The following is a 14,414-nucleotide window of genomic DNA, read 5'->3' on the forward strand; positions in this document are numbered from 1 at the left end:
CGCAACACAGCACAGCAAAGGGCAGTACAGCACAGTACAGACACAGGGCAAGGCAGGGCAGCACACTAGAGGGCAGTACAGGATAGGCCAGAGCAGTACAGCACAAGGCAGGGAAAGGCAGTACAGCACAGGACAAACAGGGCAAGACAAGGCAGCACAGCACAGGGCAGGGTAGGACAAGGCAACACAGCCCAGGGAAGGGAGGGTAGAGCAGCATGACACAGGGCAGCTTAGCACAGCACAAGACAGACGCAGGGTAGGGCAGCTTAGCACAGCACAGGACAGACACAGGGGAGGGCAGCACAGCACAACACAGGACAGACACAGGGCAGGCAACTTAGCACAGCACAGGGCAGACACAGGGCAGGACAGGGCAGCACAGCACAGGACAGACCCAAGAGGGCACCAGAACTCGGGCAGACACATGTCAGTGCAGCACAGAACAGCAAAGGGCAGCCACAGGATAGGGCACCACAGCACAGTGCAAACACAGGGAAGGGCAGGGCAGCATACTAGAGGGCAGTAGAAGGCAGGGCAGCATACTAGAGGGCAGTAAAAGGCAGGGCAGAGCAGCACAGCATAAGGCAGGGTAGGGCAGCACAGCACAGGGCAGACACAGGGTAGGGTAGGACAAGGCAGACACAGGACAGGGTAGGGCAGAGCAGCATAGCACTGGGCAGACAGAGGGCAGCACAGAGCAGACGCAGGGCAGTGTAGCACAGCACAGGGCAGACATGGTAGGGTAGGGCAGGGTAGGACAGGATATCACGAGGTAATCACAGGGCAGGGTAGGGCAGGATAGCACAACAGAAGGCAAAGCATGACAACACCACAGTACAGGGCAGGATAGCTTAGCACAGCACAAGGCAGCACACTAGAGGACAGAGCAGCAGAGCACAGGAGAGACACAGTGTAGGTCGACACAGCACAGGGCAGGGCACAGCATAGCACAGCACAGGGCAGGCACATGGCAGGGCAGCGCAGCACTGGGCAGACACAGGGCAGCACTGGGCAGACATAGGGCAGGGTAGGGCAGCACACGCTAGACACCAGGCAGCACATCACAGGACAGACACAGGGCAGGGTAGGGCAGCACAGGGTAGACATAGGGTTGGTCAGGGCAGCACAGCACAAGTTAGACGCAGGGCAGGACACCACAGCACAGGGCAGACATGGCTGCGCAACACAACACAGCAAAGGGCAGACAGGGCAGGGCAGTACAGCACATTACAGACACAAGGCAAGGCAGGGCAGCACACTAGAGGACAGTACAGGATAGGCCAGAGCAGCACAGCACAGGGCAGGGTAAGGCAGTACAGCACAGGGGAAGGGAGGGTAAAGCAGCATGACACAGGGCAGCTTAGCACAGCACAAGACAGACACAGGGCAGGGCAGCTTAGCACAGCACAGGGCAGACACAGGGCAGGGAAGCACAGCACTTGGTAGACACAGGGCAGGTCAGGGCAGCACAGCACAGGACAGACATAGGCCAGGACAGCATAGCACTGGGCAGACATAGGGCAGCACATCACAGGACAGACACAGGCCAGGACAGCATAGCACTGGGCAGACATAGGGCAGGCTAGGGCAGCACAGGGTAGATACAGGGCTGGTCAGGGCAGCACAGCACAAGGCAGACACAGGGCAGGGCACCACAGCACAGGGCAGACATGGCAGCGCAACACAGCACAGCAAAGGGCAGTACAGCACAGTACAGACACAGGGCAAGGCAGGGCAGCACACTAGAGGGCAGTACAGGATAGGCCAGAGCAGTACAGCACAAGGCAGGGAAAGGCAGTACAGCACAGGACAAACAGGGCAAGACAAGGCAGCACAGCACAGGGCAGGGTAGGACAAGGCAACACAGCCCAGGGAAGGGAGGGTAGAGCAGCATGACACAGGGCAGCTTAGCACAGCACAAGACAGACGCAGGGTAGGGCAGCTTAGCACAGCACAGGACAGACACAGGGGAGGGCAGCACAGCACAACACAGGACAGACACAGGGCAGGCAACTTAGCACAGCACAGGGCAGACACAGGGCAGGACAGGGCAGCACAGCACAGGACAGACGCAAGAGGGCACCAGAACTCGGGCAGACACATGTCAGTGCAGCACAGAACAGCAAAGGGCAGCCACAGGATAGGGCACCACAGCACAGTGCAAACACAGGGAAGGGCAGGGCAGCATACTAGAGGGCAGTAAAGGCAGGGCAGCATACTAGAGGGCAGTAAAAGGCAGGGCAGAGCAGCATAGCATAAGGCAGGGTAGGGCAGCACAGCACAGGGCAGACACAGGGTAGGGTAGGACAAGGCAGACACAGGACAGGGTAGGGCAGAGCAGCATAGCACTGGGCAGACAGAGGGCAGCACAGAGCAGACGCAGGGCAGTGTAGCACAGCACAGGGCAGACATGGTAGGGTAGGGCAGGGTAGGACAGGATATCACGAGGTAATCACAGGGCAGGGTAGGGCAGGATAGCACAACAGAGGGCAAAGCATGACAACACCACAGTACAGGGCAGGATAGCTTAGCACAGCACAGGGCAGCACACTAGAGGACAGAGCAGCAGAGCACAGGAGAGACACAGTGTAGGTCGACACAGCACAGGGCAGGGCACAGCATAGCACAGCACAGGGCAGGCACATGGCAGGGCAGCGCAGCACTGGGCAGACATAGGGCAGGGTAGGGCAGCACAGGCTAGACACCAGGCAGCACATCACAGGACAGACACAGGGCAGGGTAGGGCAGCACAGGGTAGACATAGGGTTGGTCAGGGCAGCACAGCACAAGTTAGACGCAGGGCAGGACACCACAGCACAGGGCAGACATGGCTGCGCAACACAGCACAGCAAAGGGCAGACAGGGCAGGGCAGTACAGCACAGTACAGACACAGGGCAAGGCAGGGCAGCACACTAGAGGACAGTACAGGATAGGCCAGAGCAGCACAGCACAGGGCAGGGTAAGGCAGTACAGCACAGGGGAAGGGAGGGTAAAGCAGCATGACACAGGGCAGCTTAGCACAGCACAAGACAGACACAGTGCAGGGCAGCTTAGCACAGCACAGGGCAGACACAGGGCAGGGAAGCACAGCACTTGGTAGACACAGGGCAGGTCAGGGCAGCACAGCACAGGACAGACATAGGCCAGGACAGCATAGCACTGGGCAGACATAGGGCAGCACATCACAGGACAGACACAGGCCAGGACAGCATAGCACTGGGCAGACATAGGGCAGCACAGGGTAAATACAGGGCTGGTCAGGGCAGCACAGCACAAGGCAGACACAGGGCAGGGCACCACAGCACAGGGCAGACATGGCAGCGCAACACAGCACAGCAAAGGGCAGTACAGCACAGTACAGACACAGGGCAAGGCAGGGCAGCACACTAGAGGGCAGTACAGGATAGGCCAGAGCAGTACAGCACAAGGCAGGGAAAGGCAGTACAGCACAGGACAAACAGGGCAAGACAAGGCAGCACAGCACAGGGCAGGGTAGGACAAGGCAACACAGCCCAGGGAAGGGAGGGTAGAGCAGCATGACACAGGGCAGCTTAGCACAGCACAAGACAGACGCAGGGTAGGGCAGCTTAGCACAGCACAGGACAGACACAGGGGAGGGCAGCACAGCACAACACAGGACAGACACAGGGCAGGCAACTTAGCACAGCACAGGGCAGACACAGGGCAGGACAGGGCAGCACAGCACAGGACAGACGCAAGAGGGCACCAGAACTCGGGCAGACACATGTCAGTGCAGCACAGAACAGCAAAGGGCAGCCACAGGATAGGGCACCACAGCACAGTGCAAACACAGGGAAGGGCAGGGCAGCATACTAGAGGGCAGTAAAAGGCAGGGCAGCATACTAGAGGGCAGTAAAAGGCAGGGCAGAGCAGCACAGCATAAGGCAGGGTAGGGCAGCACAGCACAGGGCAGACACAGGGTAGGGTAGGACAAGGCAGACACAGGACAGGGTAGGGCAGAGCAGCATAGCACTGGGCAGACAGAGGGCAGCACAGAGCAGACGCAGGGCAGTGTAGCACAGCACAGGGCAGACATGGTAGGGTAGGGCAGGGTAGGACAGGATATCACGAGGTAATCACAGGGCAGGGTAGGGCAGGATAGCACAACAGAGGGCAAAGCATGACAACACCACAGTACAGGGCAGGATAGCTTAGCACAGCACAAGGCAGCACACTAGAGGACAGAGCAGCAGAGCACAGGAGAGACACAGTGTAGGTCGACACAGCACAGGGCAGGGCACAGCATAGCACAGCACAGGGCAGGCACATGGCAGGGCAGCGCAGCACTGGGCAGACACAGGGCAGCACTGGGCAGACATAGGGCAAGGTAGGGCAGCACAGGCTAGACACCAGGCAGCACATCACAGGACAGACACAGGGCAGGGTAGGGCAGCACAGGGTAGACATAGGGTTGGTCAGGGCAGCACAGCACAAGTTAGACGCAGGGCAGGACACCACAGCACAGGGCAGACATGGCTGCGCAACACAGCACAGCAAAGGGCAGACAGGGCAGGGCAGTACAGCACAGTACAGACACAGGGCAAGGCAGGGCAGCACACTAGAGGACAGTACAGGATAGGCCAGAGCAGTGCAGCATAGGGCAGGGTAAGGCATTACAGCACAGGGCAGGACTAGGCAGTACAGCTCAGGGCAGGGTAGGACAAGGCAACACAGCACAGGGGAAGGAAGGGTAGAGCAACACGACACAGGGCAGTGCAGCACAGCTCAAGACAGACTCAGGGCCGGGCAGCTTAGCACAGCACAGGACAGACACAGGGCAGTAAGGCACAGCGCAAGACAGACTCAGGGCAGGGCAGTGCGGCACAGCACAGGATAGACACAGGGCAGGGTAGGGTAGCACAGCGCAGGACAGACACAGGGGAAGGTAGGGCTGCACAGCACAGGACAAATGGCAGAGCAAGGCAGCTCAGCACAGCACAGACATAGGGCAAGGCAGCATAGCACTGGGCAGACACAGGGTAGATAGGGCACCGCAGCTCGGGCAGACACATGGCAGTGCAGCACAGAACAGCAAAGGGCAGCCACAGGGTAGTGCAGCACAGCTCAAGACAGACTCAGGGCAGGGTAGCTTAGCACAGCACAGGACAGACACAGGGCAGTGCAGCACAGCGCAAGAAAGACTCAGGCAGGGCAGCTTAGCACAGTACAAGACAGACACAGGGCAGCACAGCGCAGGGCAGGGCTGCACAGCACAGGACAGACACAGGGCAGGGCAGCACAGCACACCGCAGACATAGGGCAGGGCAGCATAGCACTGGGCAGACACAGGGCAAGGTAGGGCAGCACAGGGTAGACAGGGCACGACAGCTGGGGCAGACACATGGCAGTGCAGCACAGAACAGCAGAGGGCAGCCACAGGGCAGGGCAGCACACTAGAGGGCAGTAAAAGGCAGGGCAGAGCAGCACACTAGAGGGCAGTAAAAGGCAGGGCAGAGCAGCACAGCATAGGGCAGGGTAGGGCAGCACAGCACAGGGCAGACAGGTTAGGGTAGGACAGGCAGCACAGCACAAGGCAGACACAGGGCAGACAGGTTAGGGTAGGACAGGCAGCACAGCACAAGGCAGACACAGGGCAGGTTAGGGCAGAGCAGCATAGCACTGGGTGGACAGGGCAGCACAGAGCAGACGCAGGGCAGTGTAGCACAGCACAAGGTAGGGCAGGGCAGGACAGCACAGCACAGGGCAAAGCATAGCAACACAGCACAGGGCAGCACACTAGAGGGCAGAGCAGCAGAGCATAGGAGACATAGGGTAGGTCAACACAACACAGCACAGGGCAGGGCGGGATAGCACTGGGAAGACACAGGGCAGGGCAGCTAAGCACAGCACAGGGCAGACACATGGCAGGGCAGCGCAGCACAGCACAGTGCAGACGCAGGACAGGGCAGACATAGGGCAGGGCAGAGCAGCACAGCACAGGGTAGGACAAGGCAGCACAGCACAGGGTAGGGCAGGGCAGCATAGCGCTGGGCAGACACAGGGCAGTGCAGTGCAACACAGCACAGGGCAGCACAGCATAGGGTAGTGCAGGACAGCACACCAAATGGCAGACACAAGCCACGGCAGGGCAGACACAGGGTAGGGCATACACTGGGTAAGGCAGACGCAAGGCAGCACAGCACGGGGCAGACACATGGCAGGGCAGAGCAGCACAGCACAGTGCAGATACAGAGCAGGGCAGGGCAACACACTAGAATGCAGACACGGGGTAGGATAGGGCAGCACAGCACAGCACAGGGTAGACACAGGGCAGGACAAGGCAGTATAGCACAGGGCAGGGCAATGCAGCATAGCACTGGATAGCCACAGGGTAGGGCAGCACAGGGTAGACACTGGGCAGGGCACAGCGGCACAGCACAGCAGGGCAAGGCAGGGCAGCACACTAGAGCAGACACAGAGTAGGGTAGGACAGCACAGGGCACGGTAGCATAGCACTGGGCAGACGCAGAGCAGTGCAGCACAGGGCAGACGCAGCAAAGGGTAGGGCAGGGCATCTTAGCACAGCTTAGAGCAGGGCAGTATAGCATTGGGAAGACGGAGGGTAGGGCAGTATAGCATTGGGAAGACGGAGGGTAGGGCAGTATAGCATTAGGAAGATGGAGGGCAGCTTAGCACAGCACAGGGCAGACACAAGGCAAGGCAGGGCAGGGCAGTATAGCACTGGGAAGACACAGGGTAGGGTAGGGCAGCTTAGAGCAGGGCAGTATGCATTAGGAAGAGAAGGGCAGCTTAGCACAGCACAGGGCAGACGCAGGGCAGGGCAAGGCAGTATAGCGCTGGGAAGACACAGGGTAGGGCAGGGCAGCACAGCACAGAACAGATACAAGCCAGGGCAGGGCAGCACAGCACAGAGCAGAAATAGGGCAGGGCAGCACAGCACAAGGCAGACACAGGACAGGGCAGCACAGCATAGGACGGACATTGTGTAGGGCAGCACAGCATAGAGCAGACACAGGGCAGGGCAGCACAACACAGGGCAGACACTGCAGGACAGGGCAGCAAAGCACAGGTCAGACACAAGCCAGGGTAGCTTAGCACAGCACATGGCAGGGCAGGGAAGGATAGCACTAGGAAGACACCAGGCAGGGCAGGACAGCACAGCACAGGACAGACGCAGGGCAGGGCATGGCAGCACAGCACAGTACAGGGCAGGGCAGATAAGCACAGCACAGGGCAGACACATGGCAGCGCAGCTCGGCACAGCACAGGGCAGGACAGCACACGAGGGCAGACACAGGGTAGGGCAGCATAGCGCAGGGCAGGGCAGACACAGGGCAGGACAAGGCAGCACAGCATAGGGCAGGATAGAGCAGGTCAGCATAGCACTGGGCCGACACAGGACAGTGCAGGGCAGTGCAGCACAGAGTACCACAGGGCAGACACAGTCCAGGGCATGGCAACTTAGCATAGCACAGGGCAGACATAGGGTAGGGCAGGGAAGCACAGCACAGGGTAGACACAGGGAAGTGTAGCACAGGGGAGGGGAGCACAGCATGAGACAGACACAGGGCAGGGCAGCACAGCACATGGCAGACACAGGGCAGGGCATCACAGCACAGGGCAGACACAGGACAGGGCAGACACAGGGTAGGACAGGGCAGCACAGCACAAGGCAGACAAGGCAGACAGAGGGCAGCACAACACAGCATAGGGCTGACACAGGGGTATGGCAGGGCAGGGCAACACAGCACAGGGCAGACACAGCCGTGTGTGTGTGTGTGTGTGTTAGCGTTTCTGTTGTACTGCTCATGGCTGAGTTGTAATATCATTTAGATATAGATTCAGAATCAGACTCTGAAATGGAGCATTTAATGCCTGACATCAACAAAGGAAAATACTCGGTATGGAGGAGTGATGAGTACATGAAGGACGCGTCGAGGAGAATTTACCTTAATATCTGAATTGTCTGATGCAGAATTTAGGAACGACTTTCGACTTAAACAGACAACAGGTTGATGATATGTATGATAGAGCGTGACATACGTCCAGAAGGATGTAATGCCATGGAATGGCCTGACATGTGGCACGAGTGAAGCAGAAATTTGTGCTTCCCCCACTGTGCCTTGCGTCCCAGTGTGCGTGCTTCCCCCACTGTGCCTTGCGTCCCAGTGTGCGTGTTCTCGCTGCATTTCTGCCCTTGCTCTGTGCTACGTCGTCGCATCAATGTGCGCGTACCTTAAGCTGATGCAATCCTCCTCGTTTTTCCCCCTCCCTCAGAACTTGTGCATCATCAGTAAACATATTCTTACGATCTCGTCAAAGAACTTTTCGCTCCAAGGGAGTCCACCTTACCCTGTTCATCAAAGTAGTGCAGTGCAGTAAGTGGTTACAGCGTAGTGAGCAGCAGCCTGGAAGCTGCAGTGTCACCAGCGGCTGTATGATTTCATTGATTAATTAACGATGTACCAGAAAATATATTCTTTCCTTTAGATTTGTACTGCAATTAAGGTTTTTTTTATCATTTACACCTTAATGTATGGCTACATAATGTTCATGGAACCGTGGACATTGTATGTAGAGCAGGTGAAGTGGTCCATATTGTCTAATAATCGCTACGTGTTGGCCAGTGGAATGGGGGGGGTCATTAGCTTTCGATGGCAAAGTAAATTGTTGTTGCATACCTTTCATTTCAACCTTGAATAGTAATAGATTATTTGAACGTTAGTTCACTGGTTTTTTATGTTCATTTTAGTTTTATTCCGTTGAACTTTAGGCTTTAGGGTTTCGCTGGCTCTGCACAGTTATACCTGGGACTTGAGAAATTAAGGAATCGATATATACCAAAGATCTTTGATATATACCAATGTACAAGATAGATGTATTTATGTGTTCATCATTAGATATCAGGAGTATATACTCATTTAATACCATTTGCTAAACCGATATCCAAGTAGCCCAGTCATGCGCTGCGAAAAGCAATGTTCACCAACTTGGGGGGAGGGGGTTTCCCCACTGACATTTACGCAAATATTTGACATTGTATCTTGTCCTCACAACACAATAACAATTGCTTCAACTCAGCAACCACTGAACGTTTTCATCCAGTGTATGAAGCTCTTGTTAATAATACAATACATAAGCTATTTGGTGGTGTGACACGTCCATATTTCCCAGGATGGAACTCTATAGTAATGTATAGTGTAGGTGTCTCCCCACGTCATTCCTCAGGATGGTATAGTATTATTATGTACAATATAGGTTGATCCCACCATATGATTTCAGTAATTGCAAAGGCGCAACTTATTGTATTCTTGGAATTAGTCCCTCGCTAGATTTTATCTACCTTTGAAGATAGGCGTATTCTTGGAGTAACAAAGGACTGAATCCATACATTTTTTTGGTAGGAATTTCTTTGTATAGTTCAAAAATATATGTGCGTGTCATGAAATGAAGAAAACATCTATTGATGAGGAATGGCCTATTAAAGTTTTTGTGCACACGTGATTCCACAAGCGTTCTCTTCTTAGCCTTTTAACCAGGGCTCGCATTGTTGGTGAAGATTTAGTGTGCTCGTTCTGCAAGACTTTCCTTATGTTATAGGTTGGGTGTCATTGTATGATTAACGGTATAGACTGTGAAAAAGCAGTGCATTTTGAGAGTTAATTCTCTTGAAGTTACTTAAGTAGAGGACTATTGGACATACCATAACGAGTGTAAGTCCTGACTTGACATTATAACAAACTGGCCATATATATATATATATATATATATATATATATATATATATATATATATATATATATATATATATATATGAAACAAGAAAGTCTCTTTGCCCGGTTGGTACTGATTATACTGGTCAACAAAGATTTTGTCCCATGTGGGAAGAAATTCTTGTGTAATTTTGCGCGTTGAGTCCAAATATTTTTTTCAGAATTTCTCTATCGCCCATAGTTTTTTGTTCCAGCATACTCGCATATCATTACGTTATAATGCCCTGAAACTGTAAATTGTCCGAATTCTTTCAGCTACATCTTCGGTGAATTGACATTCATAACGCAAAACGTTTTTTTTCACACCCCTTTAAAAAAAAAATGCTATGGGCATTACTTTGGTTGTAAAGTGGGTGACTAGGTTAAAAGTTGGGTCCCCTATATCTGTTGTGTCACATGTATTAAAGTTTCTCACTACATGGGCTAAATTTACACGCCTTTTGCCATTCCTTTGGTTTGAAGAGAACCAATATATATATATATATATATATATATATATATATATATATATATATATATATATATACTTTTTTTTTTTCCCTGGGGATAGGGGAGAAAGAATACTTCCCACGTATTCCCTGCGTGTCGTAGAAGGCGACTAAAAGGGGAGGGAGCGGGGGGGGGGCTGGAAATCCTCCCCTCTCGTTTTTTTTGATTTTCCAAAAGAAGGAACAGAGGGGGCCAGGTGAGGATATTCCAAAAAAGGCCCAGTCCTCTGTTCTTAACGCTACCTCGCTGACGCGGGAAATGGCGAATAGTTTAAAAGATATATATATATATATATATATATATATATATATATATATATATATATATATATATATATATTTTTTTTTTTTTTTTTTCATACTATTCGCCATTTCCCGCATTAGCGAGGTAGCGCTAAGAACAGAGGACTGGGCCTTTGAGGGAATATCCTCACCTGGCCCCCTTCTCTGTTCCTTCTTTTGGAAAAAAAAAAAAAAAAAAAATGGTATGACATCAGAATCCAAGCATTACTGTTAAGATAACCTCATTTATCATCTTGTATGAGGCCAGTGCCTCACAGTCAGGAATTACCAGTGTCTAAGCCTCCAAGAAAAAATGACACTGAGTGACAATGAGTCTGGTGATGAGAGAGTAGACCAGGTAGAGGACAATATGGATCCAACATTTCAAGCAAGCTGTTCTTGGAGCGAATTGGCTGAGTCAAAGAGATCTTAATGATCTCCTCCTCGATTTAGATTTGTCTAAAAAGCCAGTTCCAGGTTGAAGGGCTGGAATCTTTTCCAGAATGATGAAACTAAAAGTGGGTTTTTATCGTTGATCGCCATGTCGTTTTCAAAGAATTTTTCTCCCTTGAAGATGGTCTGGTGTTTTGCAATGATGTTCCTTCTGTTATGGAGGCACTTGGCCACGAATGTAACACAGATGAGTGGCGATTGTTTATTGACTCATTAAATGTAAGCTTGAAAGTGGTTCTACTCCACGACGGAAATAAGTTCCCCTCCATTCCTCTGGCTCACGCAGCTACCATGAAGGAATCGTACGATTAATCAAGTATGGTGACTTTTAAGTGGAATGTATGTGGTGATCTAAAGGTTGTGGTACTTTTACTTTTGAATACAACTTTGTTACACGAAGTTCTGTAGTTTCCTCTTATGAGTGGAACAGCCGGGACAAGGAGAACCATTATGTGTCACTCCATTGAAGAAGAGAATGTCGCCAATCCTCCTCCTGTTGATCCTGAGAAAATATATCTGTCACCTTTGCACATTAAGCTCGGGTTGAGGAAGAACTTCGTCAAAGGTTTGAACAAAACTGGCTATGGATTCACATATTTGAGGAATAGATCCTCAGAAACATTGATACAAAAATCAAGGAGGGTATTATGGTAGGACCACAGATCAGGGAACTGCTTCGAGATGAAGAGCTAGATTGACAAAAAAAAAAATGGCTGTCATTTAAGAGTTTGCAAAGAAATTTTTTTGGATATCACAGATCAGAAAAGCGCTGTGATGTTGGAAAAGATCTATTAAACTCATATAAAGCTCTGGGATGCAATATGAGTCTAAAAATTCATCTTTTAGACTCGCACTGAGACTTTTTCCCTGGAAAATGTAGAGGCGGTCATTGATGAGCATGGCGGAAGATTTCACCGGGACATTTCGGACATGGAAAAGTGCTACCAACGAAATTTGAGCCCTTCTATATGGCGGATTACTGCTGAACACTAAGGTGGGATATTTACAAGGCCAAAGGTGGCTGTAAATCATACATTTGTACATTTTAGAGGTAAGTTTTTTAAGTATACCAGCCTTGTTTATTAATGAGTAATATACACTGTACATTTTAATTACTCTGTAATTAAAAAAAAAAAACCTTGCTTGATCGAAAAATTCTAAAAAATAATTCGAATTTAGCGTAAAAGGTACTATAGGGTCCATGTATCTTAACTCGTGGGACAAAATAGAACGTTAAACTTTTGTTGACCAGTGTTATATACTGGTGAAGTTGTGGTGATAGCTGAACCACCGTCAAGTCAATGCGGGCCTTCACATAGCTACAAAGATGCTAGCGCTCGGTAGTTCTCAATACATAACCTTACAGAGCAATGATGAGATCATGTCTTCAAGTAAGATCTGTATGACAAGATCAGTCCAAATCCTCAAGCCATCGTTGTTGGCGAGATGGCGAAGGTTGGTCACTGGCCTTCCTTCTAGAAGTACTATGTCCTATATACTGATGATACTCAGTGGTACTAATGAGATAATGATTTGTCAGTCACTGTCGTGTATTGTAATTACATGGTTGAGGGGATGTACCAGAGAAGTAGAGAAGAGAACTTTGTTTTATTTTCTTTGCCATTGAGGTTATTAGTGATTTAGGTCTACACCCAGGACTCGGATAACATAAAATACAGATACTGTTATAGATCCCAATGGGTATTTTTCTCAAAGAGAAATAAGTAGTTAAATTATGATTTATTGATATAAAGTTCAGCTGTCATTGCATATGAGGAGTCATATGAGTTATGTAACCAGAGGGAACATAGATAGCTTTCCTTTTTGTTGGTTGACATGTTGTTTGCTTTCATGACCAGATCAACATCTCCCTAACCAGAGGATCTTGGTAACCCACTGCAAAAACCTTTTGTAGCCAAGACCAGAGTGTTAAGAATTGCCATCTGTTGGTGACCTACATGTGAAGAGTGTATACCTTGGCAGCTGAACTTCTTCAGACACAGACAGCCCCCGAAAGTTGCTTGGTGTGTCAAAGGTGACTCTCGACAGTGCATTCTAATGGCATGCCATCTACTGTTTTAAGAAAGGGCAAATCTCATAAGAGCCCATTTTATAGCATGAGCAGTAAGGGGCAGAATTCCTTTCTCTTAGACTGACTTATAATGGATGCAGGACTTGTGAATTAAATTGTAAGTCACCTCACTCAGCCTTAGACTGGGTCAGGGGCTAACCTTGTCTTCTGCACAAGCGAAAAGCCATCCTGCGGATGATCCTTTGACCAGGCAAGGAGGCCCTTTTTTCATTGTTTCCTTTTATGATTAAAGAAAATCCATTAAAGAATTTCTTGGCATATAGTTAGCTTTTAGTTAGATGTACGGAGCATCCACATTTTTTTCTACTTAGAAAAATTTATTAGATAAGGTGCCTTCTCCCTTTCTAATCAGTGTGTCAGAGGCTTCATATAATGAATTAACTACAATTTCCCTTCATAAATTTTTCTTGAAGAAAAATGAAATTTCAGATCTTAAAAGGGGGAGTGTGTCTTGGCTGCCTTTTTCTTGGAGACCAGTATCTGCCCGATTGTTCTCTAGACCTCTGTGGTGTAGCATTTAATGTTTCTGACTATGAAGCATTCACGGGCCACCTAGGGTTGAGCACATAGGTTCGAATCCTGGTTGATAAACTGGGTACCTGGTTCAGTCTAGGATGTATATATATCCATGTAAGGGTAAGAGAGATGTGTGGAAATAAGAGTATGGTTGAGAGAGCAGAAGAGGGTGTGTTGAAATGGTTTGGACATATGGAGAGAATGAGTGATGAATAATTGACAAAGAGGACATATGTGTCAGAGGTGGAGAAAACTAGGAGAAACAGATCAAATTAGAGGTGGAAGGATGGATTGAAAAAGAATTTGAGTGATCGGGGCCTGAACATACAGGAGGGTGAGAGCTGTGCAAGGAATAGAGTGAATTGGAAAGATATGGTATACCAGGGTTGATGTGCTGTCAGTGGACTGAACCAGGGCATGTGAAGTGTCTGTGGTAAATCATGGAAAGATCTGTGGGGCCTGGATGAGGATAGGGAGGTGTGGTTTTGTTGCATTACACATGACAGCTAGAGACTGAGTGTGAAAGAATGTGGCCTTTCTTGTCTGTTTTCCTGGCACTTCCTTGCTGAAGTAGGGGAAACGATTCTATTTCGTGTGAGGAGGGGTAGCAACAGGAATGGATAAAGGCAAGCAAGTAAGAATATGCACATGTGTATATATGTATATGTCTGTGTATGTGTATGTATATGTTGATATGTATATGTATGTATAGGTGCATATATGAACGTTTTGTATATATATATATATATATATATGTGTATGTGAGTGGATGAGCCATTCTTTGCCTGTTTCCTGGTGCTACCTTGCTGATGCAGGAAACAGTGATT

At 50.1% G+C, this 14,414-nt stretch overlaps 1 protein-coding gene across 5 annotated transcripts in view; it reads left to right on the plus strand.

Annotated features, from left to right (window-relative positions):
- The window catches only part of LOC139766683 (glutaminase kidney isoform, mitochondrial-like), a 440,343-nt gene that overhangs the window by 381,574 nt on the left and 44,355 nt on the right, over nucleotides 1-14,414 (plus strand). The gene's annotated exons all lie outside the window — the stretch shown is intronic.

This window comes from Panulirus ornatus, chromosome 58 (assembly GCF_036320965.1).
Source record: "Panulirus ornatus isolate Po-2019 chromosome 58, ASM3632096v1, whole genome shotgun sequence".
NCBI classification, from domain to species: domain Eukaryota; kingdom Metazoa; phylum Arthropoda; class Malacostraca; order Decapoda; family Palinuridae; genus Panulirus; species Panulirus ornatus.